This window comes from Mauremys mutica, chromosome 21 (assembly GCF_020497125.1).
Source record: "Mauremys mutica isolate MM-2020 ecotype Southern chromosome 21, ASM2049712v1, whole genome shotgun sequence".
Lineage (NCBI taxonomy): Eukaryota > Metazoa > Chordata > Testudines > Geoemydidae > Mauremys > Mauremys mutica.
The window spans coordinates 11,516,959-11,535,119 of NC_059092.1; the positions used below are offsets into that span (position 1 = coordinate 11,516,959).

At 48.9% G+C, this 18,161-nt stretch overlaps 1 protein-coding gene across 1 annotated transcript in view; it reads right to left on the reverse strand.

Annotated features, from left to right (window-relative positions):
- The window catches only part of MASP2 (MBL associated serine protease 2), a 47,317-nt gene that overhangs the window by 28,542 nt on the left and 614 nt on the right, over positions 1-18,161 (reverse strand). The gene's annotated exons all lie outside the window — the stretch shown is intronic.

An 18,161-nucleotide genomic window follows, 5' to 3' on the forward strand; every position in this document is an offset into this window, starting at 1 on the left:
CTGTTCCTGTCCATATGAGCCACAGTTCGTACCCATCTTCAGCCCCATCCAAAGCTCTGCAGAGTGCAGCTATAGCACCTTCTAGCTTACAGGTTAAAGTTGCCCTTGGGTGGAAACACCTGAATTACTGATCTCTGTCACATCTCATCCATTGAAAACATAGCAAAGGGACCTAGAACCTGCCAAGATTGTGGGTCAATCTAGGAATATGGCTGCAGATCTCCAGCTCCTTCCACTTCCATCCGTTCTTCCTGATCTTTTAAACTTCATCACTTCTCTCCCTCCATAGAAAAGTAAACTGCAAAGTACTTTCTTCCCCTTCCAAATGAATTGCTGTCTAGCTACAGATCAGAGGAAATGCAGAATTAACTGGATCCTCTCCCCTATTCAGTGAGTAGCAGCTCTCGATGAAAAGCTACCACGTCCCAATAACCTACTGACCTCCAGTCTGCACTGGACTTCCTTATAACCTTGTGCAGCCAAATGCATTGCTCCCACACCTTGGCTCAACACCCAAAGGCCTTCCTCACCACTCCTCTTCCTCCAGAACTGGCCATGATCATTTCTGTGTTGTGCAAAAGAGGAGTTGTTAGCCCATTGATCCAACAGATCTAGTCTAAAGTGCTTCCAAAACTATGACTCAGATACTGGAATAATGGGAGCTACAGAAAAGTCCAAAGGGTGGCGACAGAGACACCTCCCTATGGCTGAATACCCTTACTGAATATCTGTAGTTCAGTTCCTGCTGCAGACAAAGTGGATTGAAGATGGTACCATAACCACTGGCAGCATGAACCAAAATCTCCAGCATTCCAGAAAGAATTTATCTACCAAGCAGCCAGCCAGCCGTGGAAAGAATAATGGAGAGAAAACGCATCTCCCATCCATACCCAATGTGCGATATATTATACTTCTTGGCAAATCCGAACATACAGTCTTAGCAGTAGAGAGATCCAGGAAATAAAAAACAGCAACAGCCCCATAATGGGGCTCAGTAGAATGTGACTTAATCAGAAGCATCTTGAGTGAGGAGTGGACTTCTGTATTCAGGTATTCTTCACTACTTGCCCTAAACTGTTTAACCGCACACAGGAATGTTACACAGCTGCTGCGTTCCTTCTGAGAGATGGCTGCATTTCAGGGGTGGGAGAAGTAATCCTGCCAAATAGGGCCACATTTTCAGATGTTGCTTATGTGCTCACTAGATTCACATGCACAAAAGCAGATCTGCATGTGGGATTGGCACATGCAATTGGTGCATCCACACACACACATTTTGCTAGTGCCGTTGTGGCCTCATTTGAAATCTGGCTGACAATTTGTCGAGGCTACCTCTGGAATTGCTAGGATCCTTATTGACAAAACACTACTACAGATTGTTGACTTATCCTGGAGTCTTTATGTCCCTCGGCACAGGCAGAGAGTCTGGTGGATGTAATACAGGCACTCAAGCCATTTAATTCTGAATTAGGCATGGAGTCTGTTAGAATCTATCCCAAAATGCTCCTGGTGAAACTATCTTCTAAGGACAGGTGCTGGCAGTGTCAGACGGTCATGCCAGCCTAGTCTGCTACAGTAAAGCCAAACCTGTCTGGAAGAGAGAACAATTTGGCCTATTCGAGAGAGAGACTGGAGAAGTGAACTTGGCTCCTGACCCAGAGTTCAGATCTAGGCTTTTGACAGGGACTCTGTCTCCAGCAATGCAAAACAGAATGCCTAGTACCAAACTGCTCCCAAGCCCTGGTCCGAAATCCCAGGGTACTGGAAGAGCTTCATGCCAAACTGATTCATCCAAGTCTTGGGGGACTGCTGGCTACAGGCAGGACATTGGAACATCTGGTAGGTCAAAATGCAAAGTGTGGTACCAATATACCATGTTAGCCAATACAGGTTAGGTATAGTATACACCACTAGGTATTATGCACACGGTGTGTATATATATATTGGGGAGTTATGTCAACTGAATGTATTATGATCTTCCCCCCAATTCAGTTCACCCGCATCAAGTATCCCACAACACTCTGCAAAGCTGAAGTCAGCTTTGGCATTAGAAAATAGGAAACCTGTCAAAGACAAGTTCTGTTAATATTGTGCCCTGGGTAAAGCTTAGGAGATGCCTTCATGCCTGTTAGTACCTGGAATCCTGTGTCCAAAACAAAAGGTACACCGTGGTACCAAAAAAACAAGTTGAAATTGGTGGGTGGAATCTTAGATGACATACAGAGGGTCTTAGCTTGTGCACAATGTCATCATAAATAGAGGTAGTTTTGGGGAGTGCGCCTTCTGCATAAGGCAACCTGAAAACACTGTGAGAACCCGCCTCCTGGAGGGATTAGTGCTGTATTAACTCTCTCTCTCTCTCTCTCTCTCCCCTCTGTACCATATGGTTTTGTCTATAAACAATAGAATGGCTGAGCTTCGTTATTGGCTCTCAAACATTTTTAACACAGAACTGCAAATGGAGTCAAAAGCCACTGGCTATGCGAAAAGCAAAACAGAGGGCATCTGCATTCCGCTTCTTTCTTTCCTTGAGAAAGGCTATGGAGAGGAAACAATTCAAACCTCCCCCGAAGAGCTGGTTCTAGCTCCAGGTTGTGCGCTTCTTAGCTCATGGTGTAGGTGCATCACCATGGGGTTGGAAGGAAGGGGAATACTTACTCTAGTCAGGTCCTTATACTGCATGAGTTCATTTGGAGTAGCACGAACGAGACAGACCTCCAGAAGCTAGTAAATAACAAGATCTTACTGCATCGTTAAATGTTATGATGGGATCTCTAAGGCAAGGGCCAGCAAGAAGAATTTTTTGGGGGGGAGGGAGGGAAGAGGAGGGGAAGGTAGGAGGCTATTTCATTGGCTCTACATTAGCGAGGATGAGAGGGGGCCAGAGTGATAGAGGGGCTGGAAAAATCACTCTTGCTGAAGTCAGATTAATCTCTCTCACTTGTCTGTTAGCCTCTGCTTAGCAGCATTGTAATGACCTGAAATTGCAACTGATAAATCGGTGCTGAGGGTTTGTCTCATCGCGGCTGCCACACGAGGATGGGCCATTATTCTTTCAATTTAGGTCTCTGATGCCTGTTAACATATATTAGGCTTTTCCATATGGTACTTTTTAGCCTGGTGCCCAGGGCAGCTGCCCTGATCTCTTCCCCCGCCCACGCTCTCAGGCCCTGCCTAATGAGAATGGATGACAGCCCCGGCTCAGTAATGGGACACAGATGGTCCAAATGGCTTTTCACTTTTCTACTTTGAAACATATTTTCCATCTTAGAAATTCTCATACAAAAATAAACCCTCCTAATCTTTGGCGCTGTAATTTTGTGTTTTCTAAATTGGCAAGGGACTCGTCAGAGAGGGCAAAATCTTTGAGAGGGCTGCAGACTTTTTATTAGAACGGGTCGGGCACTGAACTAAGAGTCAGGAGACATGAGGGTCTAGTCCCAGTTCTGCTGCTGGGTGGCTTTGGGCAAGTCACTCCCCCTCTCTGTGCTTCCGTTTTCTTTCCCACTCTTCGTCAGTCTTGCCTACTGTAAACTCTTCAGGGCCGGGGCTGTCATTTACTAGGGCTTCGTACAGCCTCTAGTCCAATGACTAGTGTTATTTATAGCTCCGTAGCACCTAGGCGCCCTCGTCACAGCCCAGAACCCCATTGTGCTAGATACTGTACAAACACAATGACTCCCCCCACACGCTGTGGCCTCTAGACACCACCACAATGCAAATAATAATGAATTAAACAACTGGATCACTGGAATTAAAGTCTGGTGCAGGTAGGAGAAAAGACAACCTCGCAGCTCCATGCAGTAGCGAGTGACCAAGGGGTCTAAACAGCAGGTTTGGCATAGCTAGGCTCTGCAGCATGACAGGTTCAAACCCCGGCAGAGTTAATACAGGCTCTTTATCTTATGAATTATTTGTATTCCAAGAGGAGCTATAACTGCACTAGGCGCTGTCCAAACACACAGGAAGAGGGAGATGCATCTGCTTCCCTGTCATTTTCCATGTGCATTCAGTCCTGCGCTTGCCCAGGCTGCTTTACCAGTGTACTTGTATCACGGCTCATCCTCTCCGCTCCCTTATTAAAAACTATGATGCATAGACAGCCGGTTTCTGCGCAAGCGGGCAAGTTCAAATGAGAGGGGAAGAGGCATCTCATATGCTTACCATGCAGACCAGGTAGATCGGAGCCTCATACACATCCAGCATCACCCAAATGCATACAGCGTCTTTGGGTAGAAGATGGCTCCTGGCATACTTCCTGAGCAACCCTAGAATTTACAGCAGCACAGGAGGGAGTTAGGCTTAAAAGAGAGATGTATCTAACCATCCTCTGCCAGAGAAACCTAAGGGCATGGCTGGGGTTTTTCTCATTGCTTCCTTGTGCTCCCCTTGTCCGTCTGTCTGTATCCACGTGTCTTATCATTAGAGTGTAAACCAGGGGTGGGCAAATTACAGCTCACAGGCCGTGTCCAGCCCATCACAACATTTAATCCAGCCCTCGAGCTCCCACCAGGGAGCAGGAGTGGGGGCTTTTCCTGCTCTGGCGCTCCAGCTGGGGAGCGGGGTCGGGGGGTTTCCGCGCGGCTCCTGGAAGCAGCAGCATGTCCTGCCTCCGGCTCCTATGCATAGGGGCAGCCAGGGGGCTCCACACACTGCCCCTGCCCCAAGCGCCACCCCCGCAGCACCATTGGCCAATGGGAGCTGCAGGGACGCTGCCCGGGGACAGAGCAGTGCACAGAGCCACCTGGCCGCGCAGGAGCTGGAGGGGACATGCTGCTGCTGCTGCTTCCAGGGTGGCGCCTGCGGACAGGGCAGCGTGCAGAGCTGCCTGGCCGCCCAGGAGCTGGAGGCGGGACATGCTGCTGCTTCTGGGAGCTGCTTGAGGCAAGCACCGCCCAGAGCCTGCACCCCTGAGCCCACTCACCCCCCTGCACCCCAATCCCCCGCCCCAGCCCTGATCCCCCTCCCGCCCTCCAAACCCCTCAGTCCCAGCCCGGAGCACCCTCCTACACCCCAAGCCCCTCATCCCCAGCCCCACCCCAGAGCCTGCACCCCCAGCTGGAGCCCTCAACCCCCCCCGTGCCCCAGCCCCCTGCCCCAGCCCTGATCCCCCTCCCACCCTATGAACCTCACAGTCCCAGCCCGGAGCACCCTCCCGCACCCCAAATCCCTCATCCCCAGCCCCACCCCAGAGCCTACACCCCCAGCCGGAGCCCTCAACCCCACCCTGTGCCCCAGCCCTGATCCCCCTCCCACCCTACGAACCTCACAGTCTCAGCCTGGAGCACCCTCCTGCACTCCAAATCCCTCATCTCCAGTCCCACCCCAGAGCCCACTCCCCTAGCTGGAGCCCTCACCCTCCCACACACCCCAACCCACAATTTCGTGAGCATTCATGGGCCGCCATACAATTTCTATACCCAGATATGGCCCTCAGGCCAAAACATTTGCCCAACCCTGGTGTAAACTCTTCGGGGAAAGGACTTTCTGTTCTGAGTTTGTTCAGTGCCTGGCACAATAGGGTTCTGGTCCATGCCTGCAGCTCTTGGGTGTTACCACAATCTTACTGCTACATTTGAAAGAAGGATGAACCAGACATGTCTTGGAAGATGCTCCCGTCTCTTCAAAGTGCTGGCGGGTCCTTTGTATTTATGGAATCCAGCTTTGCATTAAACCTTAAAATATGGAAACCATCATTTCGCTGTTCACCAATGGGGCCCACCGGAGGCATCAAAAAAGGGTATGGGGTTAAGGGTCTCATTAGGAGCCAGAATCAGGGTTGCCTTGTTTCTGTCTGTGACATCTCATTTACTAGAAAGTCTCCCCTCCTGAAGGTGCACAGTGGTAATTATATATGCCTCTGAATGATGGAGGCAAGGGACTCAGGAAAACAATTCCCTCGAATCCTTCAGCTTTCATTACAGTTCTCCTTAAAAACGCCAGCTCTGATTTACAGCCCGTGAGGGCCTGCAGTCAGATCTCACCAGCTGCCAAAGCAGGACTGGCAGAAGCATGAAACTTATTAACCCACCCTTCAACCTTTCCAGATCCTGGACGTTGAAAGAGATCCTGGGGCTGGGCTGCTCCATACATGAGCAGACAATTGTGATATAGGCACTTACTGGTTGTGCAGGTGTTTAAATCTGAGCTGCCCTGTCTCTGTCTGAAGACTGCAAAGGGGCAGTAACTTGCAGGCAGTCTTGCCTTGTGCTCAGAGCAGGGGACGAGGCACCAAGGCTTCTCAGGGCCTATTCCTGAACATAACCACTCCATGGCTGCGTGAACTTGGTTAAGCCACTTCACCTCTCTCATGCAGTTTGGCCAGCTGTAAAATGGGGATAATCAAACTTGCCTGCCACACACGGGCACTGCAAGTCTGAATTAATCAAAGTCTACAGCATTCCCCCAAGATCACTGCATGAAAGCTGCTATTAATGTTGCAGAAGTGAGAACATAATGTTATAATTCCTATCCTATAAAACAAGAGACACACACATCTGATAATCCCCAGGCCCTCTCCAAGCAGTCACACGCCACAACACACACACGCAGAGTAACCTCACAGTGTACTATATCCTGTGGATGTCTACACTGCAATCGGAGATGTGACTGCAGCCCATGTAGACATGCCCTAGCCGGTGTGTAACAATCAAAGATCAAATCTAGTTCAAGTAACAATTGCAATGAAGTTGCGATAGCAAGGGGCGTGGGCTGCTTGAGTATGTACCCAGGGTCCCAAGCAAACAGAGCTGGCTTGATCTACAGCAAAACTAGCTTGTGTACGCCTACAGGTGCTGCAATCACGCCTCTCAATTGCAGTGTGAGCATATCCCCAGTGAGAGTGATAAATGACCTGTGTAAGGGGATGTGTGTGTATCCCTGGGAATGAAGAGCTCTGGGATGCTGCTCCACTCTCACCTTCCCCTGCTGTACCCACGCATTGCAGTGCACATCTATGGGTCACGCCCCATTCAGATTCCTTGGCAATAGAGTGACACTCCCCTCTCCTCTCCAGAAGGGAGATGCCACCGCTGGCCTCTCTCCTCGCTTGTTTTTCTCCTACCGCCCCGCACACCCTCACCCTACAGCATGCTACGCCGCTCACCAGCACTGAACAGATTTGTTATCCTTTCCGGAAGAGCAATCAGGAGGCACTTTCCAGCCTGCTGGCTCCCAGCAGTGGGCAAATTCTTCATTTCACAGACCGAGCCAAATACCACCTGGAAGCAGCGATTTCAAACCAAGAGACAGACACTCACTCCCTGCAGTGTTGGGCCACTAATGTGTGTGCCCATGCCCTTTAGGCAGCTGCAGCTTCCCGCACGCACACCTGCATTGAAGCTTCTGGCTGGCTAGCCTTCACCCCGGAGCTGATTCACCTCCGCAAACAGATTAGCAGCAGCAGAACAGGGAAGAGGGAAAGTTTTCTTAGCACTGCAGGCTCGCCCATGGGTGTTTCTTTGCCCTGGTGGTTTCCGCAGGGACTCCCTGTGCAGAAACTTGTCCTGAAAGGGGGGGGGGGGGGGTTCAACCTACAGTACAAAGGAAACAACGTGCTAGTCCCTCTTCCTCCCCTTTCCATTCCATCACCCCAACAGCTGCCCTGAACCTCTGCCAGATCCACCGGCAAGTGCAGACCGAGGTGTTCAAAGCCACCTAGGGAATTTGGACCTTCAGCTCCCATTAAAATTTAAAATCTCAGCCACAGCTAAACCTACCACCCCTGCTATCCTTATGTAACCTATGGGCCCCAGCCTGCCAAAACAGTGGAGACCAGCGCCCAGAAAAACAAGTTCTAAACCTCTCCTTCAGGCAACCAAGAAGCTCCTGGACCATATCTAGATATTATGGGCCAGGAGCAGTCAGCTTTCACGGCCACTCATCCTTGGCCTCTCTCTTGGTCAGGCATACCTATTAGTAGCAGTTGAGAGGGCCTTTGTAATCCAGGCATCCATTTACTGAGCTGGATTGAGACCAACAAATTTATTCCATACAATGGCCAACTTTTAGGCCACGACCACCCTGAGCAGGGTTGGAACTAGTCGCCTCCAAGTGAAGTGCATCCTGTTTCAATACCAAGCCCCTGAACCAGCCAGTCCATCTGCCTCTCCCCGCCATCATCATGTTCGTAATCAGCCACTGTACCGGGACTAGAAGCAAGAAGGCTTAGATTCTCTTTCCTGAGCTTGCCACTTTCAGAGCCAAAATCCCTTGTCACAAGAGGAACGAAGAATGATTCGTCCCAAGTTTGGTTCCAAGACCTCAGCCACCCCACACTGCAGAGCAAAGGGGGAAGTTTGCAATCAAATATTTCATGTGTTTGTGTGCAAGGTTGGGGGATTATTTAAGTAAATAAATACAGTGAGAACTGTCTCTATTTCCGTCAGTTCCTAAGTGGCTTCGTCTCCCTGGATCAAGTCACGTGAGTCTGAAACGTTCTGTCGGCCTCAAACACAGTTTTAAGAGGCAGGAGGAGGACACGTTTGAAGATATTCATCCACATAGGTGTCTGTAGAGCTCCCATCCTTGGACAAGCCAGCACCCTTTCAAGGCTGTGAAAGGAGATATGAATAGGGAAACCAGACCCAAGGCAGCTCCAGTGCTGTGGGAGCCTGTAGAGGGGAAAGCAGAAATAATATGCAGCTGGCAAACAGGACTTGCCTCTAGCTAAGCTTCAGGTGACACAAGCAACCCTTTAGGAATGCACAGGTCTGCTCTCTAAAGGGTTGCATGATTTAGAGAGGTAAGTCCCCAGAGACCTGGGTTCTATTCCCATCTCTGCTACTAAGGGTGTGTCTACCTAGGGAAACTGACTAGAACAGCTAATGCAGGAAAGCTCCCCAAGTGGACACTTTATTCTGGAATAATTACTCCACTTTGGAAGCATGCCGTTCTAGAATACAAGTGACTATTTCTGGATTTTTTCTGGAATAGCGTATCCACATGGGGAGCTAGTCCAGAAAAAAGCTATTCCAGTTAATTTCCCCATGTAGACAAACCCTAACTTGGTGTGTGAACCTGTGCGAGTCATTTCACCTCTCTGTGCTCTTATCTATCCCTTTCTTAATGATTCCCAACATTCTGTCAAAAAAGCAAACAGAATGTTGGGCATCATTAAGAAAGGGATAGATAATAAGACAGAAAATATCAGATTGCCTCTATATAAATCCATGGTACACCCACATCTTGAATACTGCATGCAGATGTGGTTGCCCCATCTTAAAAAAAATATATTGGAAATGGAAAAGGTTCAGAAAAGGGCAACAAAAATTATTAGGGGTATGGAACAGCTGCCATATGAGGAGAGATTAATAAGACTAGGACTTTTCAGCTTGGAAAAGCGATGACTAAGGGGGGGAATATGATTGAGGTCTATAAAATCATGACTGGTGTGGAGAAAGTAAATAAGGAAGTGTTATTTACTCCTTCTCATAACACAAGAACTAGGGGTCACCCAATGAAATTAATAGGCAGCAGTTTTAAAACAAACAAAAGGAAATTTTTTCACACAACGCACGGTCAACCTGTGGAACTCCGTGCCAGAGGATGCTGTGAAGGCCAAGACTATAGCAGAGTTCAAAAAAGAACTAGATAAATGTATGTAGGATAGGTCCATCAATGGCTATTAGCCAGGATGGGCAGGGATGGTTTCCCTAGCCTCTGTTTGCCAGAAGCCGGGTATGATTACCTGTTCTGTTCATTCCCTCTGGGGCACCTGGCATTGGCCACTGTTGGAAGACAGGATACTGGGCTAAATGGACCTTTGGTCTGACCCAGTATGGACGTTCTCATGCGCTCTAGATTCCCCATGCATGGAATGGAGAATAATAAGCCATGTCCATCTCTGTAAATTTCTTTGAGATGCTAGAGCCGTGCAGAGCCCTGTTATCGTTCCTCCTCTCTCAAGTGCTTGCAGCGTATAGTATTTCGAACTGCGGTTTAACTGAAAGCACAGTATGCTCTTTCTGCCCATGCTACAAAAGCAAACCTACCTGTGCTACAATGCCTCATCAATTCTCCCCCAACCCCGGCCCACTTACATCCCTGAGAGTTTTATCAGGGCTAGGCGAGGCTGTGGAGAAGCTATTGTTTCAGATGTTATTTGAAGATGCCAAAGGGTCGTTTGCATTCAGGAGTCTCCTGTGCTGTAGGCTTCTTGCCTGAAGCTGCTGTGCCACCTTTATAGTCAAGACAATATCTTTCTTTCATTGAAAGCCCTCTGTCGGGTATAAGGATGTATTCACAGCCTGCTGTTGCTGGGGGTCTGGTGAATAAAGTTGTTCAGAGGAGTAAGTGAAGACACAGCTTAGGAGCCCACTTCACAAATGAAAGCCTTCGCAGCTCAGATATGAGGTCAGGGAACTGAGAAACTCAACACTATCTAGCTAGAGTGAGTAATAAAGTGAGTGAACAAATGAGTTATTTGACCGTGTTACATTTCCACTTAAATGAGACTGAGTGAGGCAGAAAATTCACTAAGGTCATGTGCAGAAACAAACACAGCCTCGTGGTTAGGGCAGGAGACTGGGCGGGAGAACTTGTGGGATTTATTGCCAGCTCCACCAATAACGAGCCTTGTGACTTTAGGCAAGTCACTCCAACTCCATCTCGAAGATCAATGAAATAGGGACAATGGTACGAACGTACCACGGGATGTTGTGAAGCTAAATTCATTAGTGCCTGTAAAGTGCCCTGAAATCCTCAGATGAAGGGTGCCAGATGCAGGTGTCTCATTAATAAATCCAATCGGTGAGTGAGACCCAAAGACCTCTTGATGCCAACTAGAAGAGGGCACAGGTAGCCCAGGGGTTATTGCAAAGTCTCTAATAAAAGCCGGTGTCATATTGATTCTCTTGACCATTGAGAGATGTAGGTACAGATGATATTTAAGGAGTTACGTATCTGTACAAAAAAGATCTTCTTAAGGTGTGTGTCTAGGGACTGGTCAGCAGCAAAGGTGAAAAGCGGCAAGAAAGAAATGTTTAACTATCTGTTTACATGTAAATGAAGTATTGTATAGTTCACAATGGGCATCCACTCACAAGTCTGAGCCAAATGCTAATGAAGGATTGTGAAATCTTCAGAGGGTGGAAATTAACAGGAAGACGTAAATAGCAGGAGTTATGGTGGGTAGGGGTAAGACAATGAACTTTTGAAACAACATTTGGGCTAAAGATGAACCCGTAGGTATTCCTTCCATCTGTGAAGATAAGTCGTCAGCAGGCTTGCTCTTATGAGAAGGGTCTCAACTAAACTGGCTGAAAAGGCTGAGGAAAGACTGGGGGGGGGGGGGAAAGCATCCTGTCAGAGACAGGGGAATATTTGGTTAGTTACGGTAAGTTTAGTCTCTAAAAAGCATGTTCTAATGTTGTTTTTTATGCAACCATTTGTCTCCAATATTCTCACTCACTATCACTTGACTCCCTGTTCTTTGAAAATAAACGTATTTGTGTTTTCACTGTACATATACCTAAGTGCCGTGCATTCACTGAAGCTGTGTTCTACAGTATTACTAGTAAGCTGCAGCATACTGTGCCTTTGGGAACAGCAGGCCCAGTAATTCTGTGAGCGCTCAGTGGATAAAGGGTTGGACACGACAGGGAACGCCCCAAGGACTCGGATGTCAGGGGGTTGGCTATCACCAACCTGTGCAGAGAGAGTGAGGCCTGAGGTGGCCTGGAATGCAGGACTTGTGTGGCCAGAGGTTGGTGGAGTCAGGGAACTGAGAAAGGACAGATACAGACATGACTTCCTCACACTGACAGCAGGAGGTGGTGAGGTGCCTCAAAGCACTGGGTACCCCTAGGAAGTGACACCGCTCACTGAGTTCAAAAATGGAATCCACGGCTGCTGTACAGCTGGTTGCCCTTGTTCACTCCAGGTCCTCGCCCACTTCTCTCTGGCTGAACATATCCCCTCACTCGTGTTCCTACTCACTACCAGCCAGCCAGGCCTCTTCTCCCACATGGTCATTCCAATATCCTAGGGGAGTGGGAGGTTATTTATTCATGGTATGGCAGTTCTGAAAGCCATGTCCTTAGTATGCAGGTGAGTTGCTCCACACAATACCAAAGCTCACCCGCAGATGTAGCAAAGGAAGTGCTAGAAGCCCTGTCACCTGAGCCATCTATAACTAGAGAACAGCGTGAGTATCAGTTCTGCATTGCCTAGGGGAGATGGACTCATTAATATACTTGGCACATCTATGGCACTTTCCATTCATGATTCTCAAGGAGTTTTGTCACCACTGATTAATTTAGATCTACAGCCCCCTGTAAAAGCATCGATTTTCAAGAGTGGCCATTGATTTTGGTGAGCAGCTCGAGAAACTTTTGGGCTTGCTTTTCAGAGGGAATGAGCACCCACAGCTCTCATTGGAATCACTGGGAGCTACAGGTGCCGAGCACCTTTGGTGATGGGGGTACGGGATGGGGAAAAATATACAGTGGCCACTTCTGAAAAGCTGTGCCTAAGTGACTTGCCCAAGGTCAAATGCGCATATCTGTGGCAGATTCAGGAGCAAACACCAGAACTCTGACCTGTAGCTGAGGCATTGGACTAGAAGGCACTCGCTTGGCTCCACTAGACTTTTTTTTCCTGGAATTAATTGATTACAAAGGTGCTAACTATCTTTAGTTAATTGGCAAAGGTTAGTCTGGACATGCCTCAAGCCTTGGTGCCCAGGTACGGATTGTGTGTAGTTTAGCATAGACTCCCTGCTACCGTTCACCGAAGCCAGCGAACATGTAAAAAAACAATGACTTATCCTTCCGATACTAGGGCCTTATCTTCACTGCTAAACAATGGTATATTTTTTACCTCAGGGAAACTAATGCCCATGAGCTAGCTCAAGATAAAAAAAAAAAAAAACCACCACAGTGAAGACAAGGCTCTCTTGTTTTACCTCACAGTAAATGAGGCAAGGTCAACCCCAGGCAGGGATATAGAGCTGCCTAGTTCGCCTCAGACTTAAATTTTATTAGAGAATATTTAGAATAAACGATACAAAGTGTTTAAAGCGTCAGTTATTATGTCATTGGGGCTAACATACAGGTTGTGGATGGATGTTAGCATTTTGGTGTTAGGCAGCATATACATATACACAGTCTGTCATGTCCCCAATGCAGGGTATACGGTGGGTGAATTCAAGATACAGTCAGTAAACACTGAGGGTACATCACTCATACAAACAGGTTACAGATAGTCATGGGCATGAATAAGCGGGCTGAGTAATGGGGTTAGGATGACCCTCACATGGTAGAGTGCAGTTTGGTGGGTTCAGGGCTTAGGGGATAGAGTCCAATGGGGGGGTCCACGGGACTTGTCCCCCCTTCAAGTGCACAGAGTCACTGTGGAAACAAACAGGGGAAGTTTACAGGTCTCTTCCTCCTTGTGGGTGCGTGGAGTCACGCCGGCTCACTCTTGGTATTGACGGTGGCCGGTGACGTGCTCTGTGTAGATGTCTCTGGACCACCGGATAGCGTCCGAGACCAGTAGGCATCTCATGAGCCGCGCGTAGCGACGGCCCACCCCACAGGTCCGCAGTACGCGCTCATTAAGGGGGTCCCATGCGCCCAAGGCCCCAACGATCAGAGCGTCGGTGTAGACCTCGTAGCCCTTTGCTCGCAGGGTGTCAGCCAGGGGAGCGTACTTTTCGAGTTTGCAGGCTAAACACCCACACGGTGAAGACGAGGCACTTTAGTTTTACCGTGAGGCGAACTAGGCAGCTCTATACCCCTGCCTGGGGTTGACCTTGCCTAGTTTACTGTGAGGTAAAACAAGACAGCCTTGTCTTCACTGTGGTTTTTACCTCAGGGTAGCTCATGCACTTCAGTTACCCTGAGGTAAAAATACACCTTTATCAGTGAAGACAAGATCTGTGGCTATAAATGTGGTCGCTACCATGTTTTCAAGACACCTTTTTCCCTAGGGGTTGACATACCCCCAGAAGGCTCCCAGCGCCTGTCTAGAAGTCTGGGCACTTTTCACTTAAAAAACAAACAAACAAACAGCCAATCAGCCACATAGACAACATTCAAAGTAAAAACCCACTCAGAACCACTCACAGAACTCCCCGTTCATCGATAACCAGCACATACCACCCCCACCATCTCCACCTGGGACCCAAGGCCACTGCCCCTCCCCGATCTCTCGACTTACCCTGAGAAAAATGGAAGAATAAACACAACAGCCATACTGCAAGCACAGATTTCAGTGCTAGTGAGAGGTGCTGGCTCCACAGACCTGGAGAGACTGGAAGCCTGTAGCCAGTGGTTCTCAACCCACGGCCTGATCAGCACACAGCTGCAGCCCAGGTGAGGTGACATCCTCGGGGCCATACAGGCAGTATATGGACTGTGTGGATGTGGCCCACATAACACACAGAAAGCTGCACATGTGACCCACAATAATTGAGAACCACTTCTACCCACAGCAGAGACAGTGCAAGCTTCCTCCTCAGCGCTCAGCCAGAGTGCCTCAACCAGCCCAGAAAGGCCCATCAGCAGGAGTGACAGAGGGAGCTCAGCCTCCGGTCCTCAGCTCCACTACAGGATTAGGCTGTGACCCATAAACATATTAACCTATAGGCCACTGAACAGTCATGTTGCAGGGCTTGAGACAATTGCTATTAGGGGTTAGAATGAGACAGATTCTCCCACATCTGCTGGCCGGCTTCTTGCTCCATCCTTTAAAGCACCACTGCCAGAAAGAAGATTCTGTGATTACACCTTTTGGCCCCTACTAAGTTGAGCTGGACTCATACTGGTAAGCAAGGGTAGGAAGGCTCCAGATCCCATTGCTGAGTTCCCTAGCACGGATCTGATATTTTCTTTAGGGAGTAAGGAATAAAACAAGCTCCAAGATTCCAACCGCTCCCAAAAGCCAGACAAAGAGAGCCAGAAACTTCCATGGCAAACGAGGTGGAAAATGCAGCCTGACAGAGAGCGAAATGGCAGAGATGAGCCTGCCCATCTGGGTGCCAGAGTGGCTGTATCACTCATTACGCCGGGAGAGCGGGGGAGTTGGAAGCGTTACCTCAGCTGGAAGAAGAAAACAGGCCGGGGGCTGATTTGACTGAAACGCTGCTGCGAGCAGAAACCTCAGTGCCACTCACATTCAAAAACCAAAGCAAAGATTCTTACTAAAACCAAACCTCTAATTCAGTGCTTCCTCGCTTCCAACAATGGCCCCTCCGACTTGGGTGCTATCGCCTCCCAGCGCTTGGTTCTCTCGGTCCCATCATTCAGACCTGTGCAAAGAGGATGTGAAGTTCTACCACCAGACAGGCAGTGTGGCCTAGTGAAGTGGGAATCAGGAGACCTGGGCACTATTTCTGTCTCTGCCACTGACTTGCTATAGGACCATGGGCAAGTCACTTCCCTTCTTTCGGTCTCTATTCCCTTTCCTGCACATTGTGCGTCTCATATATTTATCCTGTTAGTTCTTTGAGGCTGGGACTGTCACTGGGCATTCATCCAGCATCTAGCACAGGGCAGCCCTGCTCTCAGTTGGGGTCTCTAAGCTTTCCCTTAATGCTACTACTGAGAATAACGGCAAATCTGAGCAACAGCCTTTTATAGCCATTCTGCACCTGTGTCAGTTACTGCCCAGGTAAAAGGCAGGAGAGAATCAGGTCCCCACCGTCTGCTTTAGAGACCAGCATCCATGCTGGACTGAGCTCCGCCACTAGGGCCTACCCGCCATTCAGCTGCATACATTGCCTAACCCACCTTCCAATCGCAAGGGGAAGGATCGAAGCTAAACCAGCTCCTCGGCAGGCGAGCATGAGCCCAGGCAGCAGGCCTCGCTGGTCTCAGCCTGGCGAACTAGCACAGTGGCCCAGAACAGGAGCAGGAGTTTGTCTGGTGAGCCAGCACATGGGCCGCTCACAGAGCGCAAAGATTTCAGAGTAGCAGCCGTGTTAGTCTGTATCCGCAAAAAGAACAGGAGTACTTGTGGCACCTTAAAGACTAACAAATTTATTTTAGCATGAGCTTTCGTGAGCTGCAGCTCACTTCTTCGGAGGCTCTGGTGAGAGCTAGAGCAGGGCCAGAGGTGTAGGATCCCGACCCAAACTTCCCTGAGTTTTGTTTCAGCTTCTTACAGAGATGGAGCCTAATATGATATTTGGCTTCTGACCTGTGAGTGTCTGGATTTGAAGGCTGGGGGTCAAACCGAATGCAGCTCCCATTGTAGCATGGGGCTGGCTCTCTGTACAGGAGTACAGAGCTCTCTCTGTGGCCTGTTACAACAATCTGCCATGTACATTGGCCAAACCGGACAGTCACTACATAAAGAATAAATGGACACAAATCAGACCTCAAGAATTATAACATTCAAAATCCAGTCGGAGAACGCTTCAATCTCCCTGGTCACTCGATTACAGACCTATAAAAGTCGCAATATTACAACAAAAAAACTTCAAAACCAGACTCCAACGAGAGACTGCTGAATCGGAATTAATTTGCAAAATGGACATCATTAAATTAGGTTTGAATAAAGACTGGGAGGGGCTGGGCCATTACACAAAGTAAAACTATTTCTCCATGTTTATTCCCCACACCCCCCCAAAACTGTTCCTCACACCTTCTTGTCAACTGCTGCAAATGGACCATTTTCATTACCACTACAAAAAGTATTTTCTCTCCTGCTGGTAATAGCTCACCTTAACTGATCACTCGCGTTAGAGTGTGTATGGTAACACCCATTGTTTCATGGGTGGGTGTGTCTAGAGTGTGTATGGTAACACCCATTGTTTCATGGGTGGGTGGGTGTGTCTTCCTACTCTATTTTCCACTGCATGCATCCAATGAAGTGGGCTGTAACCCACAAAAACTTATGCTCAAATAAATTTGTTAGTCTTTAAGGTGCCACAAGTACTCCTGTTCTTTTTACAACAATCTGTAACCCACTCACCCCCACTTTTTTCCCTATGGCTGCAGAGGTGTTAATGGGTCACTCTACCTTGAATGGTTCCTTACAACAGGAGTAGTCAATAGGCAGCCCGAGGGCCAAATCCAGACCGCCATAACCTTTTGAACAGACCCCAACATCTTTTTATTTATTTATCATCATCATTTTTTCTTTAATTATTTTCTCTGGAGTCTGGACCTAGACTGTACCTTGACCAAGAAATTTGGACCTTAACAAAAATAATTGATTACCCTGCCTTACAATATGCGTTAACTACATATGCCAAACAATTAGTTCCACTTTGCATTTTGCTGCAATGATGGGAGTACCCTTCCCAGAGCCGAAGAAGAGCTCTGAGTGGCTTGTCTCTCACCAACAGAAGTTGGTCCAGTAAAGGTCTTACCTCACCCAATACCCTGGGACTCACACCGCTACAACCACACTGCACATAGCTCCCTCCTCGGATATTCCTCCTGCGAGGTTACAGTGATTTCTCCCCACACACCCCCAAATGCACTCTGGGCTCATGAGGAGAGTATGAGGGGTAGGCAATTCTGCCCAGGTGTCAGAGCACAGAGTGGGGGGGAAAAGGGGGAAAATCACTCTGCTAAGCTAGTCGCTTTGCTCCTGGGTCAAGGCAACTGGAGACAGCCGGGCTACCTGCAGGTCCTGCCCTGACCCCTGGAGGCATCATCTTCACCAAGCACACAAGGCACGGAGGGGCAGGATACCCTTCTGAACTGATACACTGGCTGCTACCCCCAGCTCACGACTGGGGTGCGTGAATCTCTAACATCAACAGACCCTTCCCTCAGTCAGGGCCAGCTTCAGGAAGTGCGGGGCCCAATTCAAACAGTTTCAACAGGGCCCCGGCAGGGATGACTTAAAAAAAACAAAACAAAAAAACCCACACACTTAAAAAAAAACACGTGGGGCTTGTACTCACCAGGCGGTGCTCTGAGTCTTCGGCGGCACTTCGGCAGTGGGTCCTTCACTCGCTCCAGGTCTTCAGCAGCACTGAAGGACCCGCCGCCGAAGACCCAGAGTGAGCGAAGGACCCGCCGCCGAAGTGCCACCGAAGACCCGGAGTGAGCGAAGGACCCGCCGCCGAAGTGCCACCGAAGACCTGAAGCGCCGCCAGGTGAGTACAAATTTAAAAAGCGCCTCTAGCCAGGGAAGGGATTCTCACTGGGCACGGGGCCCAATTCAGGGGAATTGGTGGAATAGGCCTAAAGCCAGCCCTGCCC